Source organism: Ambystoma mexicanum, chromosome 3q, assembly GCF_040938575.1.
Source record: "Ambystoma mexicanum isolate Mex_15411 chromosome 3q, UKY_AmexF1_1, whole genome shotgun sequence".
NCBI lineage: Eukaryota > Metazoa > Chordata > Amphibia > Caudata > Ambystomatidae > Ambystoma > Ambystoma mexicanum.
Window position 1 is genome coordinate 109905454 of NC_090926.1, and position 14412 is coordinate 109919865.

The following is a 14412-nucleotide window of genomic DNA, read 5'->3' on the forward strand; positions in this document are numbered from 1 at the left end:
GATCCAAAGGATGTCTTTCCAATTTAACTCGGATTGGTGTAACATGCACCGAAGATATTGCTCGAGAGTCTGATTGGTTCTCTCGGTTTGTCCGTCGGTCTGGGGGTGGTGGCTGGTGGATAACCGCACATCTATTTGTGCTAGTTGGCAACACTTCTTCCAAAAATGTGAGATAAATTGACTTCCACGATCCGAGACTAAAATGGAAGGGAAACCATGTATGCAAACTATATTCTCCAGGAATTCCTTGGCCAAGGTGGAAGCTGAAGGCAACCCCTTTAAAGGGATAAAGTGGGCCATTTTGGAGAATAGGTCCACAATTACAAGGATTGTGTTGTAACCAGCACAAGGAGGCAGATCTGTTATAAAGTCCATTGACAGGGTGTGCCATGGTGCCGGTGGAATATCCAAGGGTTGAAGTAGGCCGGCTGGCCTTTTCTTTTGAGCCTTGATTTGGGCGCAAATTCCACAAGACAGTACAAAAGACTTTATGTCTTTTCTCCAAGAAGGCCACCAGAAGTGGCGTTTGATTTTGTCCTCCGTTTTAGCGATACCAGGGTGTCCTTCCATTAAAGATTCATGATGATGGGCAATAACAAGTTCTTGCAATTCTTTACTTGGCAGAAACAACCGCTCCTGGAAGTAGGGTAAGTCATCCTTAACGGTGTAATGAGGACCCTTTTGACTCCATTCCAGTAAGGTTGAAGAGTCTAGAACTTGTTTTACTTGCGTTTGGATATCCTCAATAGATTGCAATGAAGTTAAGCCTAAGATTCTTTGCTCAGGTATGATGGGCACAGGTTCTAAGCTCGAATTAGGTTCTTCCATGCCAATCCGGGATAAGGCGTCTGCTTTTCCATTCTTGCAGCCAGGGCGATAGGTAATTACAAAATCAAATTCCGCAAAGAATAGAGCCCATCGGAGTTGTCGTGAAGATTGAGCTTTGGCCGTCTTTAAATACTGTAAGTTTCTGTGGTCCGTAATTACGGTGATGGTGTGTCTTGCCCCGAGAAGGTAGTGACGCCAAGCCTTGAAAGCAGATTTGATGGCCAGTAACTCTTTATCGGTAATTGCGTAGTTGATTTCAGGAGGAGAACATTTTCTGGACCAAAAGGCCACTGGGTGCAGTTGGTTAGTTTTTGGGTCTCTTTGCGACAGGACAGCTCCCATGGCCGAACTGGAAGCATCGGTTTCCACTATGTACGGGAGATCTGGGTGCGGGTGCTTCAATACAGGTGCAGAGGTGAATTTGGTTTTCAGGTCCTGGAAGGCTTGTTCGGCCTCAGGAGTCCATTCGAAGCGTTTGTTTTTCTTTAGGAGAGCGGTGATGGGTTGGACTGTTCGGGAAAATTCCGGGATGAATCTTCGATAGAAATTGGCAAAGCCGAGCATGCTCTGAACTCCCTTCACCGAGCTTGGAGATGGCATTTGAGGATGGCGTCCACCTTTCGCGAGTCCATTCGGACTCCTTGAGGTGTCAGGATGAATCCGAGAAACTCAACTTCTGTGGTATGAGAAACGCATTTTTCGAGTTTTGCAAATAATCTGTGCTGGCACAGTTTCTCAAGAACTGCCCTAACATGTTTTCTGTGATCAGATTCTGAAGAAGAGTACACCAGGATGTCGTCAATGTAAACAATGACGCAGACATCGATAAGTTCCCGAAGAACATCATTCATAAAGTACTGAAAGGCGGCAGGTGCATTGCACAAACCGAAGGGCATCACCTGATATTCGAAGAGCCCAAATTTGGTGCGGAATGCAGTCTTCCATTCGTCGCCTTCTTCTATGCGCACCAGGTGATAAGCTCCTCGGAGATCTAACTTGGTGTACACACAAGCGTCTTTCACCTGGTCGATAAGCTCAGGGATCAAGGGCAGAGGATAACGATTCTTAATCGTTATTTGATTTAAGGCGCGATAGTCTATACACGTTCTAAGGTCGCCTTCTTTTTTTGGCACGAAGAACAGAGCTGAAGAGACAGGAGACTTGGACGGGCGAATAAAACCATTGGCTAGGTACTGATCTAAATACTGACGCAAATGCAGGTTCTCAGGTTCCGTAAGAGCATAAATCCTACTACAAGGTAGTTGAGCATTGGGTACCAGATCGATCTGGCAATCATAAGACCGATGGAGAGGTAACGTGTTAACCTGTTCTTTCTGAAAAACGTCTTGGAATTCTTGGTATTCTGACGGTAGCTGTACAGGGGTGGAAGTTGCTGTGGCTAGACCCATAGCTGGATTTCTTGGATAACAAGTTGGTTCACAATCAGGAAAACTTATCTTCTTTGCTCGCCAGTCAATTCTGGGATTATGTGTTTCTAACCAAGGAATTCCAAGAATTACTTGAAATTGTGGGGCCTTGATCACATCAAACACGATTGCTTCCCGATGTCCATCCTGACCCACCAGTGTCACTTCAACAGTGGAATGCGTTACAGGCCCTGAGGCTATTTCGGTTCCATCTACTGTAGTAATGACATCTTGGGTTACTTTCGGGCGGAGAGGAAGCTTAATCCTGGAAGCCAATTCACGGTCTAAGTAATTTCCAATAGCTCCACTGTCGATGTATGCTTTTATAGCATGCAACTGCTGAGGCTGTTTTGGGTCCACGAGCACCATTGGCATGACGAAATGCGAGGTCAAAGAGTTAGTTTTCAAGCTCGGCAAGCGGACCCCTACGCTTGCCGGGCTAGTTCGTTTCCCGAATCAGGTGTCACTAATTCGTTATCAAGGGCCTGTCCTTGAGAGTGTCGAGCGAACAATCTTTCCATGCTGGCCTGGAAGCCCTGAAAATCCTGGAGAATGGGATCATCCTGATTTACCAATGGAATAGACCAATCGGCAGCACTGCCACTGAGGTAAGATAGTATAAAGGCTACCTTGGTCTGGTCGTTAGGGAAGGCTCCGGGTCTGCATAGAAAGTGTAAACGACATTGGTTCATAAAGACGGCATATTTCTTGGGATCCCCCGCAAAACGTTCAGGCGGGGCCAGAGGCATGTGTCCAGGTAGATTGATTTGTACCGGGTTACTCAAACCCATTGATGTGGAAATGTCTCCGGAATTAGGTAAAGGAGTGTGCCCTGCCTGGGCCTGTAATAACCTTTTGGCTAGGTCATCAGTTCTTTCCTTAGATAAGATCAGTTCTCTTTTGAGAGCGTTAGTCTCCTGGCGGGCTGAGTGCACCTCTGCCCGTAATTCCCCCAAAAGCTGGGCCAGCTGGTCAGTCTCGGAAGTCTCCATAGCGCCCGGGTGGGAAATTGTGGGTAGGCTTCGCGTTCTGTAACGCTCACCTGATTCCCACGGAGGCGCAGGTCTGGCTTCGACTGCTGATGCTTCTTCAATGGTGAAGCGCAGGACTCTGAAGATGGACAGGAAAGGCCCTCTACTCTGGCTTCTCCGGCTCGCAGGAATATTCCCCTGTGCGTGAAAAGGGAGTATTACCTACTGACTGAGTTATGCTCAAGCCTCCCACTCTCTTCCAACCCTCCACGATACCCTTCCACGATTCCCCGTGAAGGCTCACCTTAGGGTCTGAAAGGACGAGCTCGCCATCCTGCTTCTGACGCAGGGGCGCGTTGAACCCAGTTACTTCACTGGATTGAGGTTGGATGGGAGTTCAGGTAAGCTTGATTATACTGGTAAGGCGCTGTAAAAGTTCTGTTGCAATTTCAAAAGTTCAAGCTTTAAATAATAATGTTCATTGTCTTTTTTCAGGTGATGAATGAAGATTCCTTTGGAGACTTCTTGCAACAAAGCGCTGATGTTGATGTCTTTTCCCCATAGGGGCCGGGGTTCGGAATGCCGGAGATATGGCGCCGACCCGAAGTGAAACGTGCAGTTCCAGTAAAGATCTGGTAAGTCCTAGATGAGCGCTCAGGTAATGTTTTTGCATTCGCTCATCTAATGTCTTCGTCTTTTTTCCCCATAGGGGCCGGGGTCCTGCTTGGAAGCAGCAAGACCTGAAATGAAATGGGAATGGCCCAACAGGTAAGTCTTAGAAGGAAACTGAGCTTTTCCTATTCCCTTCCTTCTCTCACCTCTTATTCTTGTCTTTTTCTCTAGGCTCTGGGAAGTGGCTGTGTATCCGGATGATCGCTGCTGAAGATGGAGGAACCCAGGAAAGGTGAGTGAAATGCAGCGCTGCAGCGATCGTAACGAAATGCTTTTAAAAATTATGTGTTCCCTTTCAGGATAGTCGGTGATGTCTCCGTGGTGCAGATTAGCTGGTAGGTCTCTTGTCTCCCTTTGCAGGTGACCCAGGATGCTGACAGGCGTGGTTGAAGTCCAGATGCAGGAGCTGACACAGTGAGCGTCCAGCTGCGAGGAGCAGAACAACGCGAAGCGTGAGTTGCTGATCGGGTGTGGTTTAAATAGCTTTGGATGAAGTTCCAAGTGTGTATCCTTCCTCCGATCAGGTATGTATCCTTCCCCGACCACACCCGGGTGGAAAGTAGTCCCACAGGTAAAGTAGTTCCTATTCAGGCCTCAAGAGGGCATGGATGTGGCAGCATGGTCTGCATCAGGTAAGTGCACATTAAAACACTTGAACACATGTCTAGCTTTATGAGCCTGGCGCCTAAGGCGCCAGGACAGAGGTCCAACATGAGCCTGGCGCCTAAGGCGCCAGGACTGCGTCCAAAGGGCCCCAGCTTGGGCCTGCTGGCACTCCCCTGGGGGAAATGATGCCTGCCTCTGGGGTTGCTGGGTCGGACCTGGCTCCTTGGAGGTAGGCATCATGACAATAATTGATATTAAAACAGTCTTCCTTTTGCCAACTACCTGAGTTGTTTTGATTATTGATGTATGAAAAAAAGTCTGCATCCCCATCCATCTCCAGGGTAATTGCTACTCAGGGCTATCCAGTTCAAAGATGTCGGGAAGAAGAACGAAGACCTGGAATCACGCTCCAGGCACAATAACCTACGCATCATCGGGGTCCAGGAGGATAAGATCGATGGCCCCATGGAAAACTATGTCGAGCGCATTCTGCTCTCACTTCTGGATTCCCCGAAACTATCCCTGCAGTTTGCAATTGAGAGGGCCCACCGTTCCCTGGTGGCAAAGCCCAGGCCGGGGGCTCCTCCCTGCCCCATCGTAGGAAGAGTCGTGAATTACTGCGATAGAGAGTCCCTTCTTTGGACGGCGAGAGCCAAAGGCAACCTCTTCCTCGGCTCCTCTAGAATTCACCTTTACCCAGACTTCTCTGTGGCTGTCCAACAAGAGCGGAAAACCTTCCAGGCCACCAAGCAAAGGCTGCAGGATCTGGGTGTCAAATATTCGATGCTTTACCGTGCTAAACTCAGGATTGAACACTCAAAACGTGTCTTCTTCTTTACTATCTCTGAGGAGGCTTCCAAATTAATTGACAAGCATTTTCCTGGCTAACCACATTTGACTTCACTTCTGCGTTCATTCCAGTCTGTTCCTCACCGAACGTTTAATGGTACCAAGTACCGATCTAGTTCTGGATGACTGGTGTGTTTACACACCACTAGACTCATCAGATCGACTGTCATCCAGTTCCACCCCACAAGTTTTGCTCCTTAGCTCTTCTGTATTGTTAACGTCTAATAGTACCAAGCGCAGTTCTAGACCTGGATGTCTGGTGCGATTGCACACTACTAAATTTATGAAATCGACTGTCGTCCAGTACTGACCCACATGTTTTGCCCCCTAGCTCTCATGCATTGTTCCAATATTGTACACCACATAATGCCTAGTTAACTCCCCTTTACGGAGGTATAACCACTCATGGCCAACACACGGCCCCCCAGGCGATGCCGCTGCTGCTTGTGGTTCAGTTAGAGTTTTTTTGGGATGTCACCTCTCTGATTGGGGGAAGGGCGGGGGAGTGGGTCGGTAGGGGTTTCGGTATAAAGTTCATAAAATTCTTGACACGCGACTGAGAACCCGAGTACTTAAATGCATCCAGACTAGTATTACCCGATCGAAGCCCCAGCGCGTCTGGTCCGGACCATGTAGATAATTTTCTGGTATGGGTAATTGCCTAATATTGCTGATTTCCCTTCCTAATGGTTGATGATTGTATTTTATGCATGAGCTGGAATGTCAGGGGGCTGGGTAATCACACCAAAATGCACAAAATGCAGTTATATATTGAACGCCACAAAGTTAAACTGCTGTTCCTGCAAGAAACGCATGCTATGTCCAGCGGTTGTAAAAGGTTTGCTAGATCATGAGGCCCTCAACGCTACTACACCAATTACTCCACCCAAAACCGTGGAGTCATGATCTTGATCCATAAAAGCCTCAAATTCCAGCATAAAGCGACTCAGATAGACCCCCTGGGACGCTATGTTTTACTATTTGGGGCCGTGTTGGACAGAGAGATCGTACTTCTTAACATATATGGTCCCAACATCGATGACCCTGACTTCTATGCACACCTACCGTCACTACTGGCCGAATTTCCTCTGGTCCCTATCCTCTCGGACTGCGATTTCAATTAGAAATTAGAATGTAGACATTGAGTTCGATAGATCGGGCTCCAGACATCGCCCACTCTCCAAGGCAGCCAGAACCATCTTGGAGCTACAGACCAAGTTGGAAATTACTGATGCATGGAGGCTCATTCATCCCATTTTCCCAAATTACTCCTTTTATTACTCGGTCCACGATTATCACTCATGCATTGACAGATGGCTCCTCTCGGATATACTTGTCAGGACCATTACCCATATGTATATCCTTCCCAGAAAATTCTCAGACCACTCCCCTGTGACGGTCTCGCTTAGGTGGAGTGCAGACAACCCAGGGACCCGCTCATGTAGGTTGAAACCACACTCTTTACTTGATATTGCTTTCGAAACTGAACTGGGGACCGCCATTGATGACTTTTTCGCACTAAACACATGTTAGGTCGAATCACGAGCCACCCTCTGGGAGACATTGAAAATTTATATCAGGGGTATTGCAATCTCCAAAGAGGCGGGGATTCCCGTATCGCCACTCTTGAAGCCCAGTACGCTTCCTCTAAGTTGCCCGTCAATCTCACTGATATATGCACAGAACTCGACGCGCTCCGCTCCCACGCGGAGTGTGAAGAAAAGTTCCTCGATGATCCCTGGTCCTCTTGCAGATACGGTGAGGGTGGCACTCTGGACGTGTCCTCTTTCTATGAAACACTTTACTCCAACATGGACATTGTCCCCTCAGACAACATTGGAACATTCTTAGACAGCCTCTGCTTTCTATCCTCTCCTCTGAGACCAGAGAGGCCCTAGACACCCCGATAACGCCCGAGGAAATATCCAAGGCTGTTGACACCCTAGCCTCGGGAAAGGCCCTGGTTCTGACAGACTCTGTGTCGAGTTTTATAAGTGCTACAAGACCCGCCTGATTCCCCAATTAGCAGCCCTATGGGAGGAGGCCTGAGAGACCGGCATCCTCCCCCATCTCTTCGGGAGGCAATAATCTTGGTACTACTTAAATCAGGCAAACCTCCCACACAATGTGGCTCATACCACCCCCTCTCCCTTATGAACTGTGACGTCAAAATCTATACTAAGGTGTTAGCCTTGAGATTAGCTCCATGTATGTCATTCATTATTCACCCAGATCAGTCAGGGTATATTCCAGTGCGCTGCACCTCTCTTAATCTACGCCGCCTATTCAACATACTTCCCCGTGTCAACCAGGGCACACAGGTGGTCGCAGCCACACTTGATATGCAGAAAGCGTTCGACTCCGTCTCCTGGAGCTACCTATGGCAGGTCCTCGAGAGGTATAACTTTGGTCCCCGCTTCCTGTCTTGGGTTAAACTATTATACTCCGCTCCTGTTGCTAGGGTTCGCACTGAGGACCGGTGTTCGGCCCAATTGATAATACTCAGAGGCACGAGACAGGGCTGCCCTTTCTCATCATTGATATTTGCCATAGCCATCGAAACTATGGCCAACAGGCTATGCCAACAACACGTGCATAGAGGCATAAGGCTGTCTAGCCTCCCTGTGATCATTTCCCTCTATGCGGACGGTGCTGTCCTTTTCATTCGCTCTCCTGAACATAACCTAGCCCCAGTACTTGAAGATGTTATACTCTTCGGTGAGCTATCGGGTTTCAAAGTGAACTGCTCTAAATCTGTACTATTTCCATTGACCGAAGTCACACCACACCCCCACCCCCTTAGACACTCTAGGATTCTCGTGGTCACAATCCGAGATCACCTACCTTGGAGTGGTGGTCACGTAGCAACAAAACTCCTTGTATGAGGCCAACCTTGGGAAGTACCTGATCACCCTCACTCGAAAAAGCTCCCTCTCCATCTCCCTCTCCTTCTCCCTCTCCTTTTCCCTCTCCCTCTCCCTCTCCCTCTCCCTCTCCTTCTCCCTCTCTCTCTCCTTCTCCCTCTCCCTCTCCCTCTCCCTCTCCCTCTCCTTCTCCCCCTCCCCTTCCCCCTCTCCTTCCATCTCCCTCTTCCCCCCTCCCCCTCCCCCTCCACTTCCTCCTCCCCTTCCCGCTCCCCCTCATCCAGGAATTCTCCAATAGTTGGTACACGGACATGAGTTCGGTGGGAAAGAGAAGAGTGAATGGAAGTTATGTCTGTTTGTTGATACCACATGCATCAGGGGCACCCAAGATATTAGTATCACAAGAACTACCAATTTAAGGGGCTCAATGCCTGGTTCATCTGGCACTGTGTAGGCTGCAGGGCACATTGCAGGCGCAAAATGTGCAATTAGAAATTATGGATCCTGATCAGCTGCAATGCTAGCAAAATTCGAAATCGCTCAGTGTCTGCGGAGGCCATATGTGAACTTCCGAGAAGTGAAATACGTAGACAGCGGGTAGCAAGAAACCTCAATGAGTTGCGCAGCAGGAGGGTTACTGGGATTCAGAGATGAAGTATTGGCTCAGCTGGATATAGTATGTGCACAATTCTGGAATTAATATATCGCAAACTAACGTGGGTCACAGCAATGCAAAAACCAGGAAAAGTGCAGCAGCAGGAAACTCATGAACTATGCTTTTATAGCGAAGGAACTGTTTTTGTGGGGGCTAATCTCAAATGCAATAAGACATTGTTTATCACAGACCTCAAAAAAGGCACCGCTGCAGTAATGGACTAATACTGGGTGTGGGGACAGCAGGCATTCTTGCACCTCCCGCCATCATGGAGGGGCTATTGGTCACTGGCTACGCTGCACTTAGCAATCCTTGTGATCCCTGAAGAACACCTTGCAGTGGGATTGAAAACTTTGCCTGCTCCAACCCCAGCTCCAGCCACAATGGGGCCCACCATTAATCCGTTACCACGCCCCATCTTCCCCGTCTAAGTTTCAAAACCTTTATAAAGTTTGCCTGGGTTTGGAGACTTCCTAACTGGCCCTAATGCTATAATGGGATTAGTCCCGACCATCAAATTAAAATAAAATAGTTCAAGTCAGTCAGTCAAACAAGAAAAAGTCTGTGTCAGAATCCTATACTTGCCCTCATGCTTCACACTAACTAAGTATGGGAAAAATGGACGAAAATAAAGAGTGTGTCAAAAGAATGTCAGAATGGCAATGAAAGTGGCTCACCACTCCCTTTCCTGAGTTCATTTCACTGGGGTTCTCACAAAGTTCCTACAAAGAGGATTGTATGCACAGTTCAAAGATTTGACATAAATCTGTTAGGCTTCCCTCACCTATTTCAGTGTCAGTTCAACATGCATCACAGTTCCCTTCAATGAACTCTTCCTGGCTTCCCTCATCCGGCTTCACAATTCTCAAACAATCAGGTATTCAGAAAGTTCCATCTTCACAGTTCTACTTTCACAGGCTGCCCTTGCAGTCTTCAAACACTTAAATGTGGCTGGAACACTTTCCAGCTAAACAGCTCCACTTCCCAGAGCTCGGGGAGAAGTCCCCCAACCTTTGTACTTCTCTATCACAATGTTCAACTTTCAGAGACCTTCGCAACCACAAAGGCCCTCATTATGAGTCTGGCGGTAGCCGTGCCGGCAAAGCCAGTAGTGAATTGCCGGCGCCGGACTTGCCGGATTTACTGGGGCATTACAACCCCGGTGGTCCGGTAAATCGGGCACCGGCAATTCTGTTAATCCCCATTTCCGTGGAGTCCAAGAGGACTCCACGGGAATGGGTACTGCGGAAACACTGGCACCATGTCGTAATGGTGCTGGGATTTCCGTGTATCTCTGCTGGCGGGTGCCGTTCCGCCCGCTAGGTCAGACCTGGCAGGCGATACGACACCCACCCGCAGAACTCATAGTTTGCCAGTCGGAAAAGGGTGCCGGTACAATTTTACCGGCACAGTTAATTCCGGACTGGCCAACATGTAATGAGGGCCATAGTATTCTCACTCCCAAGCGTGATCACTCCGACAGCAGGGTCCTTCTTAATATCACCTTGCCAGAGACTTTCTCAACCACACAGTATTCTCACCCCTATGCGTGAACACTCTGACCATAGGGTTGACTTTTCAATGTCTGTGCCTCTTGCACTTTCTTTTGCAGAACGGCCCTCAGCCACTCTGTTCCTTATTTCACAACAGCATATCATTTATTAAGACGGGCCACTGCCACTCTGTTCCTCGTTTCGCAAAAAGAACAGTTCACTTTAACTTTAGCCTTTCAGGATCTCTGCACACTCTTTTTCCGTTGTGCCCTTTCCTCCAATGGCTTTCAACACATTTCGCTTTCATTATTCACAGTTCTGTTATCTTTCAAGAAGCGTTTCACAACGTGCCTTCTCACAAGGCACTGCTTCTTTACTTTGTTTCTCATCGGCTCACTCGCTGACTCTCCTGGGTGGACTAGCGGCCCCGGGGAGGAAACAAGCAGTATGCTGATGCATGGAGGAAAGCGATTAGATGGCCCCTCAGCTCCCTTCTCTGAACTCTCCCGGCTTCTTGGAGACATGGCTCCCTCATAACGCTTTCTCCTGCCTGAGCTTGCAGCTTGATAGCGTCTTGTTCTCGGCAGCTTTCAGTTGCTCGGGGGGGGAGGTAGGGTGTGTGTGTGGGTGTGTTTGTGGGTGTGTGTGGGTGTTTGTGTGTGTGTGTGTGGTTTTTTTACTATCCTTGTGGGGACTTGGGTATGAAAACACGCATATGTTGTGGGGACCCAAGTCCCCACATGGTAATGACTTCCAAATGACTTAAAACAACTTAAAAAACAACTGTGCACATTTTTATAACTTTTGAAAAAATTGTCTTGTGAGGACCTGTGTTTATTTTTGGGTGTTGATTTCTTTTCTCAGCTCTGCCCCCATAGGATGGATGTGGTATTGCAGTCATCAACACACAGACAGGAATTTAAACACTTCATAAATCTGATGCCCTACATGCTTAGGCTTCAGGCAGCAGATTCATGGGAACCATTTATGCACACACTCTCAATTGAGTTTTTAATGGCCTCAACCCTCTGCTCTTTGCGTTTAAATGTAAAATAATGAAATTACTCAGTTTTGTGCATTTTGTATGTTTACAGAATTGTATATAATCAATACTCAACGTAAGTCTTCCCTCATTACACAACACATTTCCATATTCAGTTTAAGCATTGCCTATTTTTGTAACATACCAATCAAAATGTGACTTACTACTACTTCCTTATTTATCTTTGATTTAGTTGAAGTCCCCACTGGGGTGGTGTGTGATTATATTGAATTGCACACTGTGAAGACAACATAATGTGTGCACTGATGCCGTCTTGGCTACAGTCCGATATGTGAATTAATTGAATGTTGGCTTAAAATGTTCTTTGATTATACAAAAATGTTCACAGGGTTGATGTTTAATTGATACTAATTTGGTCTCATTACAATATCGGCGGTAAGGGGGGAAAAGTGGCAGTAACATAATTTGACCAATCTGCTGATGTAAGGGTTATTGAAAATGGATGCTAATTCCTCTGGTGGAATTAACACTGAAGTAATTAGCATTGGAGGAATAAAGAATGAAAACCAGTGATAATTCCCCGGGTTAAATCCACCAGCGGAACTAGTGCCGAAAACAAAAATGCTAACTCCATCGTATCTTCAGGTTAAAATACTGGACGAAACACTGCCAAAAATAGTAGCCAATTTAACCAAAAACATAGTGCAGTTGCACTCACCCAAAAGGAGGAGGAAAATGCATGCAGGTGATGCAAATGAAGCCACAAGTGCACCCAATTGGCAATGAAAGGGTATGTGGGGCCCACAACTTCCCCAAACACACTTAACAACACTAGGCAGCCACTATATGCAGCCACCAGCAGAAGCAAACCTTAAGCTGTACATTGAGCTGAAGAGGCATGCACAGCTGCATCAAAGAGTACAACCAACACACATTCAGTGGCGATGCATTGCAAGGAAAGCACCCATTCCCAGGGTCAGGCGATTTCCCTGGGAACTGCCTGATGTGCAGCCGATAACAATCTAGCACCACTGCTGAAGCTTTTATCAGTGCCGTACGTTTACATCACAGGCACCTTCCAGCACATTATGGACATGGGCATGCAGAATCCCATGTTTTCAATTGTGCTTGCCCAGCTGCTGGACTCGCTCATGCAGCATACAACCCAGCACATCTCCCTGCCCACCTCCACTGCACAGGTAAATGCAACAAAGGCACAGTTGTATGTGACTTCCTATTTGCCATCAACAGTTCAGCACTGGTCACATTGGTGGTTCCCTAGGCATTGGAAGTGGTGTACTGTAACAGGAAATAACATTGCCTTAACATACAGATGACCTGTGATACAGACCTCAATGTGACCCATTGACATGCCCGCTTCCCCAGGTTCCACCCAGGATGCCATAGTCTTATGCAAAAGTACACTACCAGCATATATGGTGACCCAACAAAGGCAACTGATCTGGATCCTGGGTAAATGCAATCAACAAACACATAGGGTTCACAAGTGCAAAGGGTAGGACCGATGGGGTGGGGTTTCACCTATGTGATTGTAATGTAATGCAAGCCCTCACACAACCCTGTGCCAGAAGGACCCAACACATTTGAAGCACTACACCACTGGACAAAGCCCTGCACGATAACATCTGGCTATGAAAGGAATGTAAAAACCCAAATTATTACAGGTCCCCCAAAGCATAGTAAAACCATACCTAGAAAGGAGACACCACAGTTTTCCCGTGTAATATGATAAATGCAACACTGACAAGCAGAGATGGCACAAGATCCATTCCATATGAATACCATTTCCCAAGAGGAGGATCACTATCACAAAGTGCATAAGATTATCAGAAAGCACATCAGGGCACATGCATGAGTGCACAGTATTGAAGATCCAAACATAAAAAGTCAGTTCGCAATCCAGTGACAGCGTATGTCGGGTACCTCTGGTGGAAATGGGGTAATACCCTAGTGACATTAACCATTTCCCCCTCATTCCATGAGGCATTGCATGATTCATGGAGAGCGAGAACTGATGTAATAATTGTGGCATTCATAAATTACCTGACATATTGACCATCATGCCATGACTACTTGTTCAAAACCAAACTAAAAGTCTACCTCCTTGCTTCTCAGTTACCCTCTTAACCTACCTTTCATCTGCTTGCTAGCTAACATGTTTCCTCGCCACTAACCTGCCTTTGTCCCACACTTCCTCTGTCTCCACTCTAGCACTTCAGCCATCATGGTCACATCCCAAACACAGCTGTCTGTACCGCCTACCTGCACTTAAACATGTCCAATGTTGGTTGTCCTTAATCTATGTATGTTGTAATGGAGCAGTAGTAGGGGGTTATAATGGTTGGCATAAACATTTATTATATTATGAAAATTAAAAGAAAATACTATCTTGTCCTAACTCTAGGATGACTACACCAAAACTACCAATGTCACTGTCAGTATGTGGAAAGCAAGAAGTCTCAATGTCAGAATCCTAACACTGTGCCTCACACTCCAAGTTTAAACTAAATGAACAGGAGGTCTTCCTGGCCCAGAGAAATGACTCTCTTCCCCTTGTCAAAAAGACAGTTCAGAGTTTATTAGTTCCTTTACATAGTGGGGGAATGTCTCTTTTCCCCAGCCTTCCTTAGGCTTCTAGTGCAGTTCGCCAACTGCTGGAGGATGTCTCCCGTCTCCAGCCTTCTTCAGGCTTGCAACACAATTCAGCCTCTTCTTTGGGTTTGGGGTCCCCGACTCTTGGATTAGCAAGGCTGGTTCTTTTCTCACCAGGCACTATGACGAAGAAGAGGAGTTTGGATATGTCTCCAAATTGCAGTGGGTCCCTGACCCTGATTGGCAGACCTGGCTTCCTTGACCAAGTACTGCGATGAAGAAAAGTGGCTTGGATGCTCCTTCAAGCTGTGCAGGGTCCCTGACCCTGGTTGGCAGACCTAGTTTCCTCCTACCAGGTGCTGCGACGAAGAAGAGTGGCTTGGATGCTCCTCCAAACTGAGGTGTGTCCCTGACCCTGGTTGGCAGACCTG